General features: G+C 38.4%; 1 long non-coding RNA gene across 1 annotated transcript in view; it reads left to right on the top strand.

Moving 5' to 3' along the window:
* LOC309644461 overlaps nt 1–24,786 on the top strand; it is a 144,503-nt gene that overhangs the window by 29,635 nt on the left and 90,082 nt on the right. The window lies entirely within an intron of this gene.

Genomic DNA, 24,786 nt, shown 5'->3' with positions numbered 1-24,786 from the left:
AAGATAGCAATGCCCTTTAGGCTTGGAAGAGAGGATTTCAGTTAGAATAAGATACTTTCTTTTCTTCTTTGAGTATCACTTACTGAACCTTTCTCAAAGCAAGAAATGAGTGTATGAAGGTGGAGGAACCCAATTCAGCAACATCAGATAGGAAGATGCATCCAGGGTAGTTGACTATCCACAAGATGAATTATCTATGGTAGGAAAAGAAAAGGCATTTATCAAAAGGCAATGCATTAACAAAATCTAAATAGCAGAACCAATAATCTAGTATCTGGTAGTCAAGAATTAAAGCCAGTGATTATCATAGGATGAACAAAATAAACAGCTATAAGGAAGATAGAAATATCTTATTATAGACACATAGCATCAGTATGATCACTTATCTGAATACTACAGATATGGTGGTAGCGTCAAGTAGGGTATTACGCTATTTTAGTGGTTTCAAACCTTGCTGAAATATCAGACCCAACAGATATATTGCAGTAAACTTTCCTGGCCTTTAAACCTGGGAATCTGTATTTTAAGTCTCCCTAAGCAATTCTGATAGGACACATTTGAGGATACAGTCACACTTATTTATTTATTCACTGATTTAACAAGTCCCAGAAAGCTTATCAGGTACCAAAACTGTTCTATTTTTTTTTTCCAGTTTCCAGCTTTCCTAAACGTTCATTCTAATGGAGAGAGAAAAAACAAACAAATGAATAAACAAAAACTAACTAAATAATATGACAAATTGTGATACATGCTATAAGGGAAGACAAACAGGAGGGAGAGTGTGTGCCTGGTGGAGGAAAGTGGATGCTATTTTAAATGTGGTGGTAATGAAAGCCTCTGAGGTGAGACCAGAATAGAAAAGAGAAATTCAGACCCAGAGAACATTCCGAGCACCCTGAAGCAGGAATGGATTTCAGGAAGGCTCATGGAAGAGCAGGACGGCTAGTGTGACTGGGGAGGTGATGCACAAAAAAAGGGAGCATGGAAGATGAGGTCTGAGGCATCCATGATCAGATACTGAGGACCCTGCCGACTCTGATAACAAGGCTGGATTTTACTCTGTGGATAATGGAAAGCCTCTGAAAGTTTAGGGTGAGGAAGTGAACTGATCAGATTTTATTTTAAAGTCTCACTCACTGTGGTTGTAGAATTTAGGGATACTGGGTACACGGCTATGTCGTTGTCCAGATGTGTAATGATGGTGGCTTGTACCAAGTTGGTAGGAGTGATGGAGGTGAGAAGTGGTTGGGTTCAGTAAATGTTTTTGAAGGTTGAGAGTCAGTAGAACTTGCCGATTAATTGCTTGTGGGCTATGTGAGAGAAAGGCAAAATTCCAAAGTGACTGCAAATGTTTGGTATGATAGCTTGATCAATGGAGATACCAGTTACTAGGGTGGTGAACATTCTAGAAGTAGCAAGTGTGTGTGCTGAGGGATTTGGGATTGGTTTTGAACATATTAGGTTTGAAATGCCTCTTAGATACCCAAGGAGAGATGTCAAATAGGCAGTTGAATCACAGAGTCAGGTTTAAAGGACGGTTTCAAGACTGGAAATATGGAATTTGGGAATCATCAACATACAGAGAGCATTTAAGCCGTGCGATTAGGGAGTTAATGTAAATGGAGAAGAAAAGGGATATAAGATCAAGCCTTGAAGTGGCTAAAAAGCCAAAATTTAGAGATAAGTTAGATGAGGCAGAGGTATTATTAGCATTTGGGGTTGAATAAAACTTTGCTATTCAAGACAGATGTGAGAATTATAGGATGTTTAGCTTCCCCGGATCTACCTACTAGACACCGATGTCACCTCCCAATTATTGTGACAGCAAATACAGCCCCACATATTTGCAGACCACTCCAGAGGTGTGTCCTGGTAGAAAACCCTTGACTATATGGTTATTGAAATCAATAACTGGCTTCAAAGATTTTAGTTTAAAAGATTATGAGTTTCCAATATACTTGCATTATTGAAGTACATATTATGAAGGGCTTTGTCATTATGGAATAGAAATTTGTCTGCTAACATTCTCCTAGGGCCAAGAAAATAAAGCAAGATCAGAAAGGCATTAAATCAGTACTTTTACCATTTTACTACTTAACCAGGATCAACTGATTAATTGATTCTTGTAATATCCTTTGTAAAGCATTCAGAGCATAGTAAATGCTGGATTAGTAAACTAATTTCGGTAATGCAGCACACTTCTCAGCACCCCATGCCCACGTTAGAATTATATGTGCAAGTGTTTTTTTCTCAAATCTGTTCTGTAAATTGCCCATAATGTTGTAAATACACTTTGTAATTTGACATGGTATACATACAAAAGAGGTGCTATTTAGTGCATTATTGCAAGACCATTATTTTGTGAAGCACTAGTTCCATGAGATGGCATCCATTCATTTATTTCTGGGGTAATGGTAATGTTCTAAATGTGTACCTTGATAGGGGTTTGGGTTACCAGAGGTGTACACCTGTCAAAAACCCCACCTTCAGAATTAACCACCGTTGTGTGTTTTCCCAGCGTAGATTATTTTTGCCTGTTCCATAATTTCATATAAATTGAATTTCACATGAATTGCATCATATAGTTTGTACTCTTCTGTGGAAGGCGTCTTTCACTTAATGTTTTTAAGATTCATGGGTGAGGTTTTAAGATTCATTGAGTGTATCAGTAGTTTATTACTTTCTCTGCTGGATAGTGTTTCATTGTGTAAATAAACCACAATTTCTTTATCCATTCTTCTACTGGTGGACATCTCGGCTGTTTCTAATTTGGGGCTACTATGAAAAAAACTGCTGTAAGCATTTCTCTTGGGAAAATACCCAGTTGAATTGTTGGTCCATGGAGTAGGTACATATTTAGTTTTAGAAGAAACTGCCAGGATTTTTCCAAAGTAATGGTATTACTTTAAATTTACATTTACATTACATAAAAAAATGGGAAAGTTCTGATTGTTCTACATCCTTACCAATACTTGATGTTGTCAGCCTTTTCAATTTTCGCCATTCTAATGGGGGTGCAGTGGTATTTCTCTGTGGTTTTTATTTACATTTCTTCAATAACTGTTGATACTTAGTACTTTTTCACTTGCTTATTGGTCATTCATGTATCTTTTTTTTCTGAAGTGACTATTCTAAAAGTTTACCCACAGAAATCTCTTCTGTAGTCCTTTAAATGCTGAGTTGCTACAATAAATTTGCCTTAGAAGAGTTACCTATCAGTCAATATTGAGGGAAGTTTGTTTGTGTAATACCCAGTAGTCAAGGAGAAAGTTATTTATGGTATGTGTTTAAAAATAATTATATAAGATCATAAATATAACAATTTTTTCTTTTGACTAGGTAAATTAAACTGGTTTTCATTAAAAGTTAATTAACGTACTGTACTTCTGGAGAATAATATAGATATTAGTCAATACATATAATTTATGGATTTGAATTGTAAAAAAAATAGAAACGCCAAGTCACTTATCATAATGTCCTATTTAAGTATGTTAGACGGTTAATTTCTTTCACTTTTCTGCTACTACTGATATAAAAATATTTGAACTTTGTTTAAGAAGCAGCATCCACATATTGTTCTGATGAAATACCTTTAGTCTGATTTGCTTCATTCACCAACTAAAAATGTATATAAATAGTGATATTTAGTGAAAATTTAATGTGAAAACCAATTTATAATAAACACCTAGCTGGACATGTTCCTGAATGGGTACATTACACTTCTTATTGTAGAGAAAAGAAACTAAAGAACAATGTCAAGAAATCCAACCTGTCGGATCAGTAAATGGCCATCTACTTTCAAGAAGCTGAGGTTACACATAAAATACGTATTCTCGGACTTCCCTGGTGGCACAGTGGTTAAGAATCCGCCTGCCAATGCAGGGGACATGGGTTCGAGACCTGGTCCGGGAAGATCCCACATGCCATGGAGCAACTAAGCCCACACACTGCAACTACTGAAGCCCACGTGCCTAGAGCCTGTGCTCCGCAACAAGAGAAGCCACAGCAATGAGAAGCCCGTGCACCGCAACAAGGAGTAGCCCCGCTCGCGGCAACTAGAGAAAGCACGTGCACAGCAACAGAGACCCAATGCAGCCAAAAATAAATAAATAAATTTATTTTTAAAAAAACATATTCGGATAATAAGAAACCAGAGCCGCCCCGTCTGTTCATCCTCACGGAACAAATGAATAGTCTCTCTGAATTTGGATAGTAAGTGGTCATCGGAGATTTTTATTTTCATAAATATATTTTTAACCTCGCAAATAAGATAATGTTCACATAATTCAAAGGAATAAAGACCCAAACAAGGTATTCAGTTCAAACTTTGGTCAGCAACCATTTACCCACGAGCCTTTCCAGACAATAAAATAGTAATTTGTAAAATAATGTATTTCAGCATCAGGTTCCTATATACAAAACAAAAGGCATTTTCACAATCCTCCGGGACAGTCTCTTTTTCTCGTGTTGAACTTACTGTCAACCTGCTTTGAGCTGCAGGCTGTTGGAACAAAATTATTCACTACAACTCCAAAGGGCTCCCCACTCTACATAATGATACCATTTTGCAACTGGCATTTGCTGGGATAAATCTACCTTGGAACAGCTGACTTGTCAGTCAGTACTGAGGAAAGGTCAGCCCTGCAGTCAAAGAGAAGGCTCCTTGCAGTGTAAGATCTGAAGGCTTTTATGAGACTTTTTAATTAATAGCGTAATATGTACTGAAAGATGCTTAAGCTAAAGCAAAATAGGTTGTTTTTCGGTATGTTTTCATTTGTCGTTCTGTTGGTAGAGGGTAGAGCAGACCTTCTTGATGTTCCCGAGCATGTTAGAGTGAAATTAGTAGGAGCAGTGCAAAGACACAGGCACAGAACAGATGAGTTTTACAGTCTAAAGTTGATAAGCTTACAATTAACTTAGGACACTGTAATGCCATTTTTTTTTTCTATGTGTATTTAGTGGTGATGTTTGGCCATCAGGTCGACTATGGATCAATGAGAAATTCCATTTCTTAGGTCTCTTTCCCATTATTCTGCACATACTTTGCTCTGGGGACATTGCTAACTGGTTGATCAACCTGTAGGTCAGAGAGAGATAAATGAGGTTATTGTGTAGGGCAGAGTCGAAAAACTATGACCCCACCCACCCCCAGGCCAAACCTGGCCTCCCAGCCACATGATTTTTGTAAATAATGTTTTATTGGAACGTAGCCATACCCATTCATTCACTTATTTTTTGTGGCTTTGTTTGCTCTATAAGAGCAGAGTTGAAGAGTTGCAAGAAAGCCCCTCTGGCCCACAACTCTAAAAGATTTACTGTCTAGCCCATTGAAGAAAAAGTTTATTGACTCGGTGTAAAGTGATAACATTTCCCTGTTAGCTGGGTTATGTCCCAGTAATGCCTTCCTATGAAGATGTCCAAGAAAGGGACAGAAATGTTCCCTTTCTGTCTCCTCAGAAAGGGAACATTTAAGTAAAAATAAATACACCTGACCTTTGAGCAACGAGGGTTTGAACCATACGGGTCCACTTACACGCAGATATTTTTCAATAGTAAATACTCCAGTGCTGCATGGTCCGTGATTGGTTGAATCCAACCATGGTAGATGCAGAGAAACTACAGATACAGGAGGGCCAACTATAAGTTATACGCAGATTAACTCCTGTGTTGTTCAAGGGTCAACTGTACATTATATCTATTTTGGGGAGACCATTACTTCAGATACTTCTAGGTTTCCCCAATGTTCTATCTTCCTACCTGCATCAATAAAAATTACACCTTTCCTACACACACAGTTTTCATTGGGATTATGACTGTTAAGAATAAGGACTAAATTCCCAACCTGCCTTACAGATAGATTTGACCAGGTGACCAACTTTGACCGAAGGACACAAGCTCATGTTATGAATGCAATTTCTGCTAAGTTCGGTACATGCCTTTTTGTTTTCCTTGCATTTTTTCTGCTGGTTGGAACATGGACATTATGGTGAGGCCAGCAACCTTCCTGGACTTTGTTAACAAGGAACACACCATCAGGAAGATGGGGTAGAAATCTGCGAGCTTCTTGGATTCTTAGCAGGGATTGCCATGCCAGCTCTGAACCACTGATCTCAGACTCTTTCTTTCTTCGTTCCTTCCTCCCTCCCTCCCTCTTTCCCTCCCTCCCTCTTTCCCTCCCTTCCTTCCTTCCTTCCTTCCTCTTCTTCTTTTTTTTTTTTTAGCATAGCAGGTTGAAACTACATGGATTTAAGTCATTGCTGATTTAAATTTTGAATTCCATGGTGCTAAATGGAAATTTACTTTAGTGTGTGTAGCTGGTGCTTATTAAGTGTGCACTTTGGCCTTTCCTTTCTGGCCCTTCCTTCCTCTTTCCCCTCCATCTACATGGATACAGCAAGAACATTTATTATTATAAATTGAGATACCCCCTTGACAGAGTTGATTGCACCAAGAGTGGGCAGAAGACCCTAATGAGGCCAAACAGTCACTTGTCTCGGAATTGTTTCTACTGGAGAACTAGGAAGCCTCTCATAACCATGTTTTCTAATATCTGAACTTGGAATAGGGGTCAGAGAAAGTCTATATGAAAAAAAAAGAGAGTTGTAAAAATGTAATTGGGAGAACACTTATGAAAGGAAAAATCCTGAGAACTTGAAATCCCTGCTTTCATTTCATCTTTCCATTTCTTTCTTCTGGTACCGTGATACACACCCATCTTTAGTGGGTAAAGTTATTCATTTACCAATTCAGAATTGAGAAGAGATGTAACTTACTGTATTATTTTCCTATACCTAAAATTAAATTCTGTTTTGAGAACCATTCCTGCCAGGTCATAGAAACTTTTTTCTTTTTTTAATTTAATTTAATTAATTATTTTTTTTACATAGCAGGTTCTTATTAGTTATCTATTTTATACATATTAGTGTATATATGTCAATCCCAGTCTCCCAATTCATCCCACCACCACCCCCACCCCCGCTTTCCCCCCTTTGTGTCCATACATTTGTTCTCTACATCTCTCTCTATTTCTGCCTTGCAAACCAGTTCATCTGTACCATTTTTCTAGATTCCATATATATGCATTAATATACGATATTTGTTTTTCTCCTTCTGACTTACTTCACTCTGTATGACAGTCTCTAGGTCTATACATGTCTCTGCAAATGACCCAATTTCATTCCTTTTTATGGCTGAGTAATATTCCATTGTATATATGTACAACATCTTCTTATTCATTTGTCTGCCAATGGGCATTTAGGTTGCTTCCATGACCTGGCTATTGTAAATAGGGCTGCAATGAACATTGGGGTGCATGTGTCTTTTGAATTTTGGTTTTCTCTGGTTATATGCCCAGGAGTGGGATTGCTGGGTCATATGGTAATTCTATTTTTAGTTTTTTAAGTAACCTCCATACTGTTCTCCATAGTGGCTGTATCAGTTTACACCCCCACCAACAGTGCAAGAGGTTTCCCTTTTCTCCAAACCCTCTCCAGCATTTGTTGTTTGTAGATTTTCTGATGATGCCCATTCTAACTGGTGTGAGGTGACACCTCATTGTGGTTTTGATTAGCATTTCTCTAATGATTAGTGATGTTGAGCATCGTTTCATTGGTTTGTTGGCAATCTGTATATCTTTTTTGGAGAAATGTCTATTTAGGTCTTCTGCCCAGTTTTGGATTGGGTTGTTTGTTTTTTTTGATATTGAGCTGCATGAGCTGCTTATGTATTTTGGAGATTAATCCTTTGTCAGTTGCTTCATTTGCAAATATTTTCTCCCATTCTGAGGGTTGTCTTTCCATCTTGTTTATGGTTTCCTTTGCTGTGCAAAAGCTTTTAAGTTTCATTTGGTTCCATTTGTTTATTTTTATTTTTATTTCCAATACTCTAAGAGATGGATCAAACAAGATCTTGCTGTGATTTATGTCAAAGAGTGTTCTTCCTATGTTTTCCTCTGAGTGTTTTATAGTGTCTGGTCTTACATTTAGGTCTCTAATCTATTTCGAGTTTATTTTTGTGTATGGTGTTAGGGAGTGTTCTAATTTCATTCTTTTACATGTAGCTGTCCATTTACCCCAGCACCACTTGTTAAAGAGGCTGTCTTTTCTCCATTGTATGTCCTTACCTCCTTGGTCAAAGATAAGGTGACCATATGTGCATGGGATTATCTCAGGGATTTCTATTCTGTTCCATTGATCTATGTTTCTGTTTTTGTGCCAGTACCATACTGTCTTGATTACTGTAGATTTGTAGTATAGTCCGAAGTCAGGGAGTCTGATTCCTCCAGCTCTGTTTTTCTTTCTCAAGATTGCTTTGGCTATTCGGAGTCTTTTGTGTCTCCATACAAATTTTGAGATTTTTTGTTCTTGTTCCATAAAAAATGCCATTGGTAATTTGATAGGGATTGCATTGAATCTGTAATTGCTTTGGGCAGTATAGTCATTTTCACAATATTGATTCTTCCAATCCAAGAACATGGTATATCTCTCCATCTGTTTGTATCATCTCTGTTTTCTTTCATCAGTGTCTTATAGTTTTCTGAGTACAGGTCTTTTACCTCCTGAGGTAGGTTTATTCCTAGGTATTTTATTCTTTTTGTTGCAGTGGTGAATGGGAGTGATTTCTTTTTTTGGTGAGTTCCAGTGTCTTTCTGTCAATGATTGTTCAGCAGTTAGTTGTGATTCCGGTGCTCTCGCAAGAGGGAGTGAGCACATGTTCTTCTACTCCACCATCTTGAACCAATCTCTCCAGGTCATAGAAAACTAATTTCAAGCAATTCAAGGTTTCCCAATTCTTTTTGTCTGGGGTTGCATCTCACTTCCTGGAGTTTCCCGTAAAGTGTTGGAGACTATGGTTTCTCAGTCAGCGCCTTGGTCCACATTGAAATATGCCTACACAGCATCATTCTTAATTTAATGGTTGGTGGTATCAATTGCCCTGTATTCCCTTTGTAGCAAATTGTATATCCATCATCATTGAGTTGAATGAAACCCATCATAGTGTTGTTTTTCACTCCAAAATGTTTTCTTGGGATAACCAGGATTATACATTTTCTAACCCAGTGATTCTTACATTTTGATGGGCACGTGAATCACCTCAATATCTTGCTAAAATGCAAAATCTGATTCAGTAATTACGGGGTGGGGTTGAGTTCCTGCATTTCTCACAAGCTGCCCTGTGATATTCATTCTGATGGTCCTTGGCCCACAATTGGAATAGCAATGTTTTAACACATGTGTAAACATGAAACGTCTCTTTGTTTTATACCTTGTTATATACATCTTAGGCTTCTTAATGAATGCATCTCAGTTCCTCAAAATAGGCCATTCAATATATATATTTTTATAAGTTTTGTGTTCATTTTTGTCGCTACAAACTGAAAGCATCTATAGTTTAAGTAATGTATTTTTTTAATCTTCTTACTTACCATGCTGTATGATGTCTTTTGGCAGACAGTAAAATATTGTACTGAGTCAGGATGAATATATTCAAGTATAGATTCTACTGTACTCAAAATATGTCCTTGAGTCAAATTCACTTCTTGAGTTTATTTTCTAGTTACTGGGGGTGACATTTGCCCCACTTATTCCCACAGTGTTGTGAGGTTGTGAAGGGGAATAGTAGACACGAGAACACGCTTTCAGAAAAAGTGCCATTGAACCTTACCTTTCTAGTTGATGCTCTTTGGCAACTGGCAGCTGTACATTTCCAGCTGTTTTCACTGCTCCTGCTGTGACCCCAGAGTGTTGGAAATCTTGCTCGTGAAAATACTGAATTACATCTTCCTTTGTGACTTCACAGTCACTGCCAATGTCTTATTTAGATGGGCTCTGGTTTGTGTAAACAGGCCAATAAATAGTTTGTTCTGAATCTTTCCTCTGGGAATTTTCCTTAGAACTGCAGCCTAACATCTCATTTCAAAGGGGGCAAGGAGGGGGCTGAGTCAAGATGGCAGACTAGGAGGATGCAGAATTCACGTCTCCACACAACTAGGGCACCTACCAGACACAGGTGGGGGACCACAGATACTTAAGGGGACGGGAGGAACCCTCAGTGACTGGGTAGGACGTTGGGGGGAGTGAGGGGGGAGGAGAAGTGGAGGCAGGATGGGACCTGCGCCCCTGAAGGGCGGCTGGGGGAGGGGAAGGGATCCCACACCTGGAGGGGGAAAGGCGGGGACCATTGGGAGGGCAGAGGATCAAAAAGGAGGGTGGCCAGCGTTTCCCCTGCCCACTTGGGCCCCTGGGAGCCTGCTGAGATCCTGGGCCTGATCCTCTGCCCACTGAGCCCCCCTCCAGCCATGCCTGTCCTGAGGGAGTGAGAGGGAGGGAAGGGAGAGGAAAAGTAAAGGCCAGACCTACAGGACTGGCACCCCTGAGGGGCGGCTGGTGGAGGGGAGGAGTTCCTACACCCAGAGGGACCCACCCACAGTTAGAGGCCCAGCAGCGACGTGGAGACCCTGAGGGGTGGCAGAGGAACGGAAGGAAATATGGCCAGCTCTTTCCCTGCCCACTTGGGCACCGGGGAGCCTGTTGGGCTCCTGGGCCTAATCCTCTGCCCTCGGAGCCTCCTTCCTGCTGTGCAGAGCCCAAGCGTCACCCCTCCACCCCCACCCAGGGCCCTTCTTTTACACGTGGCACTTGGCACTTGGGGGTCCCCTCTGAGACCCCCACAAACCATGCTGGGCCTAACCCACACCCACGCACCCGAATAGCAAATCTTGCAGATTTGCCAAAGCAATCTTGAGAAAGAATAATGGAGCTGGAGGAATCAGGCTCCCAGACGTCAGACTATACTACAAAGCTACAGTAATCAAGACAGTATGGTACTGGCACAAAACCAGAAATATAGATCAATGGAACAGGATAGAAAGCCCAGAGATAAACCCACACACATATGGTCACCTTATCTTTGATAAAAGAGGCAAGAATATACAATGGAGAAAAGACAGCCTCTTCAATAAGTGGTGCTGGGAAAACTGGACAGCTACGTGTAAAAAAATGAAATTAGAACACTCCCTAACACCATACACAAAAATAAACTCAAAATGGATTAAAGACCTAAATGTGAGGCCAGACACTATAAAACTCTTAGAGGAAAACATAGGCAGAACACTCTATGACATAAATCACAGCAAGATCCTTTTTGACCCACCACCTAGAGAAATGGAAATAAAAACAAAAATCAACAAATGGGACCTAATGAAACTAAAAAGCTTTTGCACAGCAAAGGAAACCATAAACAAGACAAAAAGACAACCCTCAGAATGGGAGAAAATATTTACAAACGAAGCAACTGACAAAGGATTAACTCCAAAATATACAAGCAGCTCATGCAGCTCAATATCAAAAAAACAAACAACCCAATCCAAAACTGGGCAGAAGACCTAAATAGACATTTCTCCAAAGAAGACATACAGGTGGCCAACAAATAGATGAAAAGATGGTCAACATCACTAATCATTAGAGAAATGCAAATCAAAACCACAATGAGGTATCACCTCACACCAGTCAGAATGGCCATCTTGAAAAAATCTAGAAACAATAAATGCTGGAGAGGATGTGGAGAAAAGGGAACCCTCTTGCACTGTTGGTGGGACTGTAAATTGATACATCCACTATGGAGAACAGTATGGAGGTTCCTTGAAAAACTAAAAATAGAACTACTGTATGACCCAGCAATCCTACTCCTGGGCATATACCCAGAGAAAATCATAGTTCAAGTACAACAATGTTCATCACAGCACTATTTATAATAGCTGGGACATGGAAGCAACCTAAATATCTATCAACATATGAATGGATAAAGATGATGTGTCACATACATACAATAGAATATTACTCAGCCATAAAAAGGAATGAAATTGAGTTATTTGTAGTGAGGTGGATGGACCTAGAGACTGTCATACAGAGTGAAGTAAGTCAGAAGAGAAAAACAAATACCGTATGCTGATACATATATATGGAAACTAAAAAAGCGGTACTGATGAACCTAGTGGCAGGGCAGGAATAAAGACACAGATGTAAAGAACGGACTTGCAGACACAGTGGGGGAAGGGGAAGCTGGGACAAAATGAGAGAGTGGCATGGACATATATACATTACCGAATGTAAAATAGATAGCTAGTGGGGAGCTGCTGCATAGCACAGGGAAATCAGCTCGGTGCTTTGTGACCACCTAGAGGGGTGGGATAGGGAGGGTGGGTGGGAGGCTCAAGAGGGAGGGGATATGGGGATATATGTATACATATAGCTGATTCACTTTGTTGTACAGCACAAACTGACACAACATTGTAAAGCAATTATACTCCAATAAAGATGTGAAAAAAAAGGGAGGACAAGGAAAACATAAGCTACTGAAGGGCACTGCATTATTTTTTAATGTACAACTTAAAAACATTGCATCTGGTTTGTATAGAAACACATCTGTCTGTGCAGCTGTCACAGTGGGTCATGCTCTATACATGCAGAAGTGGTCACACATAGGATCCATGTGGCTCTGCTTGGTATTTCTAGGGTTTGGAAACCATAGCCACGAATGCTCTTCCTTGTATAATACCTACTTTTTGATGCTAAAGATTCTATATTAAAGTAAAGCAAAAGTAGGTTTGTATATCCTTATTTCCAAGTCAGTTATTGCTGCTGAAGTCTGATAAACCAGTTATAAAGCCAAGCCAAGCAGATAAATAATCAAAGCAATAACAAACATGCAGGCATTTTCTCCTCTGCCTGCCACATCAGAGAGTAGCACAGTAAAAGCCCTTCTGATTGTTTGGTTTCAATTTTAAAAAGGTACAGCTTTCTCAGCCCCTTTAGAAGACAGAGATGAGAAAATGTCATCTGACCCAGAAAGTAGAGTTACAGCTACATTGTTTGATCAAGAATGAAGAAGGAGGCCTCTGGGGTGGTGTTCAGTAGCCAAGACAACAGTCTTTTTCAGCACTAAATGCCCTACAGCTGCAGTCAGTAGTGCCTTGGGCAAGGCAAAACATCTGGCATTCTGCTTCTACTGCTGCTGCTGGCACTTTGCTGGCAGCCACAGGATCCTTCCTTCCTAACCTGGGGAAGTCACAAACTCACCAGGATTCACAAAAGATTTTTTAGAGGTTTTCATCAATTTCTTGAATTATGCACCCATGCCACTGACTGTTTTATTGTTCTCAAATATGATCTGTGAAGGTAGATTTAGATTTTACACTACCCATTGTTATATGAGTTCCCTGCCATTCTTAATTTGCTCATTCATTTATTCAAGGAATATTCATTGAGAGCCAATGTTCCTACATTTATTGATAGAGATATATAGATGCAGAAGATACAAAGGTAAAATAGACAAGATGCCCTCGCAGAGGAGCAGTGCTGTCGTACCTACATTCCCACGGGGAACTCAGACACCCCGCCCTCCAATGTGGTGATAAGGCTGACCACTTTTTTTGTCTGAATAGACACAAACTTTTTGTGAGTACTCCATTTGAGGCCCAGTTTACATCTAGTCTCTCAAATTCTGCAGACGCATCGGCTCATTCAAGCCTTTGTCCATATTTTTTTAAGATATTTTCAACCCTTTCTCTAATATCTAGGAACTCTGGGGACCCTGCAGTGCAGGAGTGCTTGTGCATCAAGATGCAGGGGCCTTCAGAACAGGAATGTCAGGTCTGGATCAAGGGTGCCTCCATTTTCTACTCCTTTGTCCATGGTAGACATTGGTGAGAGTTTAGCATACACTTCCTCACTGAACTTTAGCACTGCCTTTGACCTATTCTCAACATACTGGTCCAGGCGGCCAAATAAATTAGTACTGACCCAGGAGATGAAATCTGTGTCATCCTTGCTTGGAATCCTTTAGGTCTTCTCCTACTCCTTGGATGGTCCCATTGATCTGCATCCATAACTGAGTATTCACAGCACCCACAGATGCAAAGCCCCATAAAATCACTCAGATCTTATCCATTTGGATTCCAGAAGGCACCGTTGTCATCAGTACCTGATGACTTCATTTTAGGATAAATCCGGTCTCCGTAGCCACAAGTTCCACAACCTCAAGTCCTTTTAAACCTTGGTCTTATACTCACACTCAAGAATCCCCAGCCTTTATTACTTGCAGTACACTAGCTGGCCAAACAAATCACACCAAGTTAGTTGAATTATTGTTCGCATCACAGTTTAATACAGGTTGGTGGGATGTGTTGGAGGGGAGGGCCTCCACTCCATAAAATCATTCAGGCACCCAAGCCCTGTCAACCAACGAGCCTTGTTATCTTCCAGGGTCTCAGAGTCATCTCCCAGATCTCCTCCACTGAGCCAGTGAGGAAGGAGAAAGAAGGTGGGGAATCACACATAGTATTTTTTAGGGTTGAGGCCCTGGAAGTGACATGCATCATTTCCACCACATTCCACTCACTTAACTGCAGGGGACACTAAGAAATAATGCCTAATAATTCGACTAAACTAGACAGGCTATTCTAGGTGATGAATAATTCCACAGATTCTTGACATAAGAGAAGTTAATTTACCATTTGCAAAAATTCTAACACGTAGGATCGGCCTAAAAACAGTTGGGCAACCCTCTAGGACAGTTTGCCTCCATGCAGTGACTGACGATCCAGAATGCTTTCATCTTGTGGATCTACATCATGGTCTCCATGGTTACTTCCAAAGGGAAAGAAAAAATGTAAAGATATACACCAGGTTTAAATGCCTCAAACTGAGAAGGAACACATCTCACTCTGCCCACAATTTTTGCCTAGAAATAGTCATGTGACCTTACCTAACTGCATAGGGGTCTGGAAGGAAGTCTTCATGTGCCCAGGAAGGAGAGGAGTACATGGTGGTCACTAGCTACTCTGCCACATGTGGACTAAATGTGTCCTTAGGAGGAGATAGAAACAGAATGTGGTAAACACAGCATTGCCTCAGCCATAAGGCATCTCTTTCCCTCTTCTCTCATAATGTCCTAGAAGACCTTGAGCCTATTAAAAAAAAGAAAAATATATATATAATTTTAATAAATGCCAAGTGCTAACTGGAAAGTAATTAGGATATAACTTTTTGAAGAAACTGATATTATGTGATTTTTCAAAAACTGACTATTTTTAAGCATATCCTGGTTTCAGAGTTTGCAGTTTGAAGGTATGCATAAGAGAGAAATTTCTTGGTCAAAAATGAGATAAGCCTAATTTGAACAGTCGTGAGTGAACAAAGGGATTTTACTCGCTTGCGTAGTTGAAAGCTCTTGGCATGGCTGGATCCAGGTGCATAAATGATATTGTCATGAATCTGTGCCTTACCCTCTTCCAGCCCTGTTTTCCGCTTGCAGGCTTCACTCTCAAACAGGCTGTCCTTAAGTTGTGGCAAGACACCTACCAACAGCTCCAGGCAGCCCCTGGGAAGAGAGAGTGTGTCTCCCCCAGTGATTATAACAAAAGTTGGGGAGATGATGCTCACCGAACTGCATTGGGGGAGCTGTCCATTCATTTAACCGATAATAGATAATAGAATAGACATAGGTAATAGATAATAGAATTGACTGGGTTTGAAATCAAGTGTTATATCATCCCCATCTAAGCTGCAAAATAGAGATGGGAGGCAAGTAGTTTCCCAAAGGAAAACCTGATTGTTGTTAACCAGAAAACAGAACCAAAAATACCCACACAGTGTTCCACTGTATGACAAAAATAGGAGGAGATTGCCTTGCTGTCTAATTAGGGTCTTGTGGTGACTTTCCCCCCCAAAAAAGTCGCTGTGGCCCAGAGTCTGATCATCAGATTTGCAGATCTAAAGACCTCATTTGTTGTCGCTGCAAGAGACATTTGGTCTCTGGGATAATGGCTGGTGCCAACCCACCTCGTAGGGACTGATCTGTAAACTGGAACTCTGGCTTGTTCGTGTCCCTAAGAAATATAACTTCTTAGTGGACCAGAAAAATTTCAGCTACACTGACCAGCTTCTTGTCAGCTACACTGACCAGCTACACTGACCAGCTCCTTATATATTAGTTGAGCATGAAATCAGACTCGGGAGATTAGTTATATAAGGACATGCTGTGACATATAACTGTTATCGCCCAATAAACACATTCCAGAGTCATGACATACCTGCGTGGAAGGCTGTCATTCAAATAGGCTCATCTGCACACTCCTCTCCACACCCACCTGGGTGACTATTGCTAAATTTTGCCCTCTGACGTTGTAATTCGTATCACTGTATTTTCACAAGGACCATTTCCTTTCATTGACACCTTATTTAACTGAATTGTCTTCATTTGCTTTTTGATTAGGTAACAGTCCATTAATAATTACTAAAAATTTAATAAGGCAAAGCATCAGAAATCTCAGCTTCTGTATTGATTACAAGTGTTTAAATAGCCACTTATGAGAATTTTCTCTCGAATTTCCAAGCATTATAATTGGTTAAGCTCTTTAAAATCAATATGGTAAGCAGAAAATACTTCCTGGATTTTCATGTTATCAGAGTCTTGCCTTTCTTCCTGGAATTGTCCAAACCACATTGGTGAAGTTTGTCAATTGAGAATTTTCTCTTTTTATATTTGAAACAATTTCAAAATGAGGTTATAAAATATGATCATTATTTTGATACCATTTCAAACTTACATCAGGTCTCAGGAATAGTACAAGCAACTTCCCTTTATCGTTTTCCCACATTCATCAATTGTTTATATTTTGCCCCACTAGCTTTATCATTCTCTCTCTACAGGGTAAGTTGAAAACATTGTGCCCTTTTCCCTAGATTCTATAGAGTACATGTCCTAAAAACAAGGACCTTTCTTACATAGCTGTAGTACAATGATCGAAATCAGAAAATTTAACTGTGGAACAATGCTATTATGTAATCAACAGTTTGTTTAATGTTTTGAAATTGCTCCAATGATGTTATTTTTAAGCTATTTTCTCGCTGGCTCAGGTTATATCCAGTATCATGCATTGGATTTAGTCATCTCTTCTTTTTGGAATTCCTTATCGCTGAACAGTTGCATTGCCTTTTTCTGTCATTTCTGACGTTGAGCTTTTTGAAGAGTACAAATCTAGTTATTTTGTAGAATCTTGCTCAATTTGGGTTTTTTTCTGACTTTTTTGCATAATTAGATTCAAGTTGTATACTTTTTATGCATCTTGTTCTGTCTTTTTTACTGCATCATGTTAGGATGGCCATGATATTGGTTTGTCCCAATTTTGATGGCAATTTTGATCACTACCTTAAGATGGTGTCAAGGTTAAGATGGTGTCCATCAGATTTCTCCATTGTAAAGTTAATTTCCTTTCTGTTTGTAGCTAAATAATTTGGGGAGAAGGTTTTTTTGAGATTATGTACAAATCCTGTTTCTAATATCTGCTTCCTCTTTTACTCCTCCCAATAACTTGTGTCAAGTAAGTACACGTATTCTTAGTCCATTTGACATGTGAGTGAATGGAAGCAAACGGGTTAAAGGAATTGTCCTAACATATGCTAGATATGGGGTTAGAACCCAGTTTTTGTATTCCTTTATGTGACATTTCTCCCACTTACTTTTTGTACAAAATCTTGGTCACCTGCTCTGCTGCTTTAGAACATAACATCTTATATTTGGAACAACTTTGGAGGGTCAGTTAAACCTGGGATTGAGCTTGACTGTCACTTGTGGGCTCTGTAATCTTTGTAAAGTTTTATAAAATTCTGAATCTCAGCTTCTTCTCCATAAAAAGAGATAATATTACTCAACTTTCAATGTTGTTTTGGGATTAAATGAGACTATATTTTTCTCATGCACTAACATATCTATAATACAGTAAGTGGTTAATAAATGTGGATCCTTTCTCCTCTTGATTCCTTCAGTTTTTTTTTCTCTTCTTGGTTTTTAAATGAATAACATTTGCTAGGCTCTGTTTATATTCTGGGGATGTAAACCATTAGTTTTTGCTGAAACAGAAAGAGAGAACATTCACTGACAAAGTGAAGCTGTGGGTCTTGTAGGTATGGGGGAGAAGAGAGTGCCGGGTAGAAGAAACAACAAGATCAAAGGACCTGGATGGTCGTGTTCTTGACATCTTTGAGGAAGAATAAGGAAGTCAGTATGGCTGGAGCAGAATAAGTGAGCTGAGAATGAGAAGGATGAGATCAAAGAGGTGGTTGGGGCCAGATTGTGTAGGTCAACATCAGAGCTGGAGGTTTATTCTTAGGGAGATGAAAGACACTGTAGGATTTGAGGCAGAAAAGTGATTTGTTCCTTCTCTTATTTTAAATGAATTACGGTTGTGTGTTGAACTGTGTCACCCAATAAGATATGTTCAAGTCCTAATCCCCAGTGTTTGGAAATGAGGTCTTTGTAGATGTAATCAAGTTAAAATAAGATCATACTAGATTAAAGTGGGACCTAATCTAGTATAACTGCTATCCTTGTAAGAAGAGGGAAATCTGAATGCAGAGATGAAGACCATGTGAAGAATGAGGCAGGGATTCGAATGATGCATCTACAGGCCAAGGAACAGCAAGAATTGCTGGTAACTACTAGAAGCTGAAAGAGCAAGGAAGGATTCTTCCTTAGAGCCTTCAGAGGGACTGTAGCCCTGCCAACACCTTAATTTGGGACTTATAGACTCCATAACTGTGAGAAAACACATTTCCTTTGTTTTAAGCCACCTAGTTTGTGGTAATTTGTCATAGCAGCACATGTTATGGAAGATTATAGAGGACAGGTGTGGAAGCAGGGGACTATTGCATTGTCTGTATGAAAGACAAGGGTGACATGAACTAAGACAGTGGAGATGGAGATGCAAGATGTGGCCAGACTCTGGTTATGTTTTGTAGGTAGATAAACTGTACTTGGCATTGGATTGGGTGGCCCAAGCCAGGAACACTTTCCAGTGAAAGGAAGTGCTACTAATAATAACACAGGGACAACAGGCAGAATCTAGGGTGTATGATTATTGAACTGATGAACTGAATGTAAAAATGTGAAAGAGAAGAGTCAAGAATGACTCTAAGATTTGACCTAAAGTCCGGGATGAATAGAGTTAACCACTTATGAGATGAGGAAGACCACAGAAGGAGTGGTATGGAGAAGGAAATCATAAATTCAGTTTGAGGTCTGTTAAAATTTGAGATATCTATTAGACAGCACAAGTGGAGAACTGAGTAGGCAGTTAGATGAAGGAGCCTGGTGTCCAAAGGGAAAAGTTCAGTGTAGATATATAAGTTGGGTTGTTAATAATGATATTTAAAGCCATGAAACTGTAGGAGATCTAAAAACCTAGAGAATGAATGATAGAGAAGGTAATGAGTCCTCCATATTTTCCTAGTAATTATTAGACTGCCAAAGACAATAGGAGGTGCTTCTGTTTATATCTGTTGATTGTTTGAAGGTGAAAACATAATAAATTTTGATAAGTTGAATCAAATTTGTTCAATTTGAACAATTTGTTAATTTGAAACAACAAGAGATTAGTTCTTTAATTGGTAATGCTCAGTGTTAAGGTGCTGGGGAATTATTCTAGTTAAGTGTTAAATATCAAATTGCTGCCCCTCAATCCCATACATTCTGTTTCCATAGCTACAAGATGAGGTCCAGAATTCTTAGTTTGTGAAAAGTAAAGTAAGAAATCGTGATGCAGGGAATCACAGGCTACGTTTTTAGAGACACTTCTTTGACAAATTTCTCTGGTTAAGTTTTCTCTTGTATTCACACCCAATTTGTATGTTTTGTGTGTTCAAGTTTTTGTGCATTTGATTTTCTTAAATTGTGCCACTACCATAGCAGCTGCCTGAATCCTATAAACAATCTCAGGATGACAAATGTGTATAAAAATGTTGTCAGTATTTCTGAATTTGTAAATCTGTCTTGAACAGAGAAGCTACAGTAAAACAAGTGAGTGATGTAAGGTTGGGTGAAAAAGGGTCAAGAGGATGAGAGCCATCCACTGTCTAGCCATGCTCAGTATCAGACATCCCTCCCATGATTCTGCACACCAGGAAATGCAGCTGAGAATTGCCCAGCCTGGAAATGTAAGAGCCCCCATCTCGTACTTTTGATTTCCTTTTTCCATCTGCTTCTTGTGCCTCTTTGAAATATGTTGGCTCTATTTTACCTACAGCTCTAGCAATTCCAAATTGATTCCTAATCAGAAACGCAGCATGACTCCCTCCAAACTCTGTCTATTGGTAATTGGCTCTTTTTATATTAATATAATCCCCATGAAAATATATTAGAAATATGGTACAGTGACAGCAGAGTATCTACAACTTCAGTTACATTAAAATGCTCTTAATGGGAGAGACCTTCAAGATGGCAGAGGAGTAAGACGTGGAGATCAACTTCCTCCTCACAAATGCATCAGAAATACATCTACATTTGGAACAGCTCCTACAGAACACCTACTGAATGCTGGCAGAAGACCTCAGACTTCCCAAAAGACGCCCTCAGGCGACCTACACACAGAGGTGGGGCCAATCCAAAGCTGAACCCCAGGAGCTGTGTGAACAAAGAAGAGAAAGGGAAATTTCTCCCAGCAGCCTCAAATCAGATTAAATCTGATTAAATTAAATTAAATCAAATTAAATCTGAGCAGCAGATTAAATCTCCACAATCAACTTGATGTACCCTGCATCTCTGGAATACCTGAATAGACAACGAATCATCCCAAAATTGAGGTGGTGGACTTTGGGAGCAACTATAGACTTGGGGTTTGCTTTCTGCATCTAATTTGTTTCTGGTTTTATGTTTATCTTAGTTTAGTATTTAAAGTTTATTATCACTGCTAGATTTGTTTATTGATTTGGTTGCTCTCTTCCTTTTTTTTTAATACATATATATTTTTTCCTTTTTCTCTTTTTGCGAGTGTGTACGTGTAAGCTTCTTTGTGTGATTTTGTCTGTATAGCTTTGCTTTTACCATTTATCCTAGGGTTCTATCTGTCTATCTTGAGGACACGGTGAGGGGGAAGGGTAAGCTGGGACGAAGTGAGAGAGTGGCATGGACATATATACACTACCAAATTTAAAACAGATAGCTAGTGGGAAGCAGCTGCACAGCACAGGGAGATCAGCTCGGTGCTTTGTGACCACCTAGAGGGGTGGGAGGGAGATTCAAGAGGGAGGAGATATGGGGATATATGTATATGTATAGCTGATTCACTTTGTTATAAATCAGAAAGTAACACGCCATTGTAAAGCAATTATACTCCAATAAAGATGTTAAAAAAAAATGCCCTTAATGCCCTCAATTAGCTAATTACAGTCTGTGCATGATTGGAAGAATGTTATAGGTTAAAATACTTTGTAAACACTATGAAGGTAAGAGAAGATGGGAGCATCTCTGATTAGATTTTAGAATTGTGCCCTCCTTGCAACACTAATTGTAGAACTAGCATTTTTTTTTTTAAAGAAAGACCATTAAAAAGGAGAAAGAAAAAAAATTTAGGAAAAATTCCTCTCTTAACTAAAAGATTTTTTATTTTAAAATATCTAAAGTGTTTTTATTTTGATCATTTAAATACATTTTATCCAAAACTCTCCTAACAGTTATACTTAATGCTTGACCAGAAATGTTTTTGAAATTATTTTACAGCATTAAACATTAAAGAGTTATAATTGAGAAATAGAAATTAATATTTTTAAGGTGTGTAACATGATGATTTAATGTACATATACATTGTGAAATGATCACCACAATCAAGTTAATTAACATATCCATCACCTCACACAGTTAACCTTTTTTTTTTTTTTTTTTGGTATAGTGAGAACACTGAATATCTATTCTCTTCACAAATTTCAAGTAAACAATACAGTATTATTAACTATGGTCATTATGCTGAGTTCACTGAGGAGTTTCAGGTCTGGAAATCCACAAAGAAAGAAAACACAGCCTTGATAGCTCTACTTTTGTGTTAATTACACATGAAGTCATAAGCCTTAACTCATTCATTCATCTGTTCTACAAATGAGCATCACTATGCTTCAGGTACTAGTCAAAAGATAGATGGTTGAAAAACTAGATACGGCTCCCGCACTCATAAGATCACATTAGGGGTACTTTCTTGGGATCATCATATTTCAAGCACTTCAGAAAGACAAGCGGTGGAAAATGGACTTTGGGATTTGTCAGGATAGTATCCACTACACCAGATCTCAGACTTCGGAATTTCCTTCACAGCTTTTGTAGAAAAGCATGTGTTTTAGTCACAGTTCTCCAGAGAATCAGAACCAGTCTAATATATTATACATAGAAATATAGAAAGAGATTTATTATAAAGAGTTGGCTTATGTGATTGTGGAGGCTGAAACCTCCCACAATTTGCTCTCTGCAAGCTGGTGGCCCAGGAAAGCCAGTGGTGTACAGACCCAAAGAACCAGGGGAACCAGTGGCCTAAATCCCAGTCTGAGTCTGAAGGCCCTAGAACCCAGAGCGCCGATATCCAAAGGCAGGAAAGATGCATGTCCCAACTCAGCAGAGAGCAGATTTGCCCTCTCTCCACCTTTCTGTTCTATTCAGGCTCTCAGTGGATTAGGTGATCACCACCCACACTGGTTGTATACCTTCTTTATTCAATCTATGGATTCAAATGCTAATCTCTTCCTGAAACATCCTCACAGACACACCCAGAAATACTCTTTTACCAACTATCTGGGCATCCATTAACCCAGTCAAGTTGACACATAAAATTAATCATCACAAATGCTGAATATATATATTTTTTCATATGCTTATTTGCTATCCATATATCATCTTTGGTGAAATGTCTGTTCAAGACTGTTGCCCATTTTCTAACTAGATTGTTTGTTTTCTTACTGTTTAGTCTAGAGAATTCTTTATACATTCTGGATATGTAATTTGCAAATATTTTCTCTGCATCTGTGGCCTTCCTTTTCATCATTGTAACAAAGTCTTTGGCATAAAAGACATTTTGAATTTTGATGAGAACCGATGTATTGACTTTCACTTTTATGTATCATGACATTTGGTGTCATGTCTAAGAACTCTTTGTTTAGTCCTAGGTCATGATTTTCTTCATCATTTTCCTCTAGATGTTTGATAATTTCACTGTTTATATTTAGACCTATAATCTATTCAAGTTCTTTTTAGGTATGGGTTTTTGTTCCAGGTTCTTGTTTGTTTGTTTTGTTTTGCCTGTAAATGTCCAATTGTTCAAGCACCATTTTTTGAAAAGACTATGCTTCTCTGTTGAATCACTTTTGCATATGGGTCAAAAATCATACTGTATATGGGCCTATTTCTGAATTCTCTATTCTGTTTCATTGATCTATATGTCTATTCTTTTGCTAATATCACGTTGTCTTGATTACATAGCTATACAGCGTCTTAAAAATCAACTAGTGTGATTCCTCCAACTTTATTCTTCTTTTTCAAAATTATTTTTGCTATTCTAATTCCTCTGCCTTTCCATATAAATTTTAGAATCAATTTATCTATATCTACAAGGAATCCTCCTGGGGTTTTTGACAATAATTGTGTTAAAGCTGTAGATCAATTTGTGGAGAACTGACATCTTTACTATGTTGAGTCTTCCATTCTATGAACACAGGATGTCTCCATCTATTGATTTCTTTCATTAGCATTTTGTAGTTTTCAACTTACAGATCCTATACATGTTTGTTAGATTTATATCTAATATTCTTTTCTGCTTTGGGGAGTGATTACAAATAGTAACAAAAATATTTTAGCACCAAGTATTAAACATATATATAGCTCTTTGAAAATACATGAATTTTTTGTTACATTTCCCATTTTGCAGATAAAATGTCATACAAGGACAAGTGTTCAGAATCTATTGTTCTAAACACAAGCTCCAAATATATAGAATTGGGTCTCTTTCACTGACCCAGAATAGGGTCTAATATGTAGTAGGTACTATAAATTTGTTGAAGGAATGAATTTTAAACATTTAAAACATTTTCAGATGTTTTAGTTACTTACTTTTCAATTAATGTGAATGTGATGGTGAATCACACACAAAAAAACCCATGAATGCATATACATATTACTTCTCAGAATTTCTCTACAGGGTGGGACATGCCCCAAGGAAATCTTAGCAGAACATCCAAGAGAATAAATATGGGCTGAAAATGCTCTAAAATTTTAAGTTTTCTGAGGGCCTAAAATATAAGTCCCTTGTTCACTGATGATTATTGCCTGTGTCTAGTGCACTCTGTGGGACAAAGCCACAGCTCAGTGGACATTTGTTGAATAATTAAAGAAATGTATGACTGAGGGAAGGAATAATTAAGATAATAAAAAATATATGACCTCTAACTGTTCAACATGGTTTGTATCATTGCATTCCCTGTATCTAGAGATATGATTTCTAATTTTCAAGTTTGGATCATACAATATTAATTTTTTTTTAATTAAACTGGTGAGTATATATAAGCATTTCCTAAGTCATTAAAAATTCTTTTTATAGGATATTAATAGGTAGGGAGTATCCATTAATTTCTATATCATATTCTGATATGAATAGTCTATCATTTAAAATAACTCAATGTATATGCTGTTTTCTAATTTTTTCACATGTGTAATTAATAATTACATACATAAAATACATATATATTTATGTATTTGGTTATTTCCTTAGTATATCTTGGTGGGAGAATATTTACTTAATATGCACACATATTTTAAGATAAATGATATATATGCAAAATGGCCCTCCTGAAAGAGTTTTCCAATTAATCTTTGCCAAGTGGTGTTAGGGTGTTGTTTATCTTAAACTTCAGCCAATGCTGAGAAACATTGTTGTTTCCTATTTGAAAGCTGAAAATGAAATCTCCTTATTCTTTTCAT

The sequence above is a fragment of the Balaenoptera physalus genome (assembly GCF_965194825.1).
Source record: "Balaenoptera physalus genome assembly, chromosome: 16".
NCBI classification, from domain to species: domain Eukaryota; kingdom Metazoa; phylum Chordata; class Mammalia; order Artiodactyla; family Balaenopteridae; genus Balaenoptera; species Balaenoptera physalus.
Note: the sequence above shows the minus strand (reverse complement) of the source record. Positions and strands in the feature narration are given on the sequence as shown.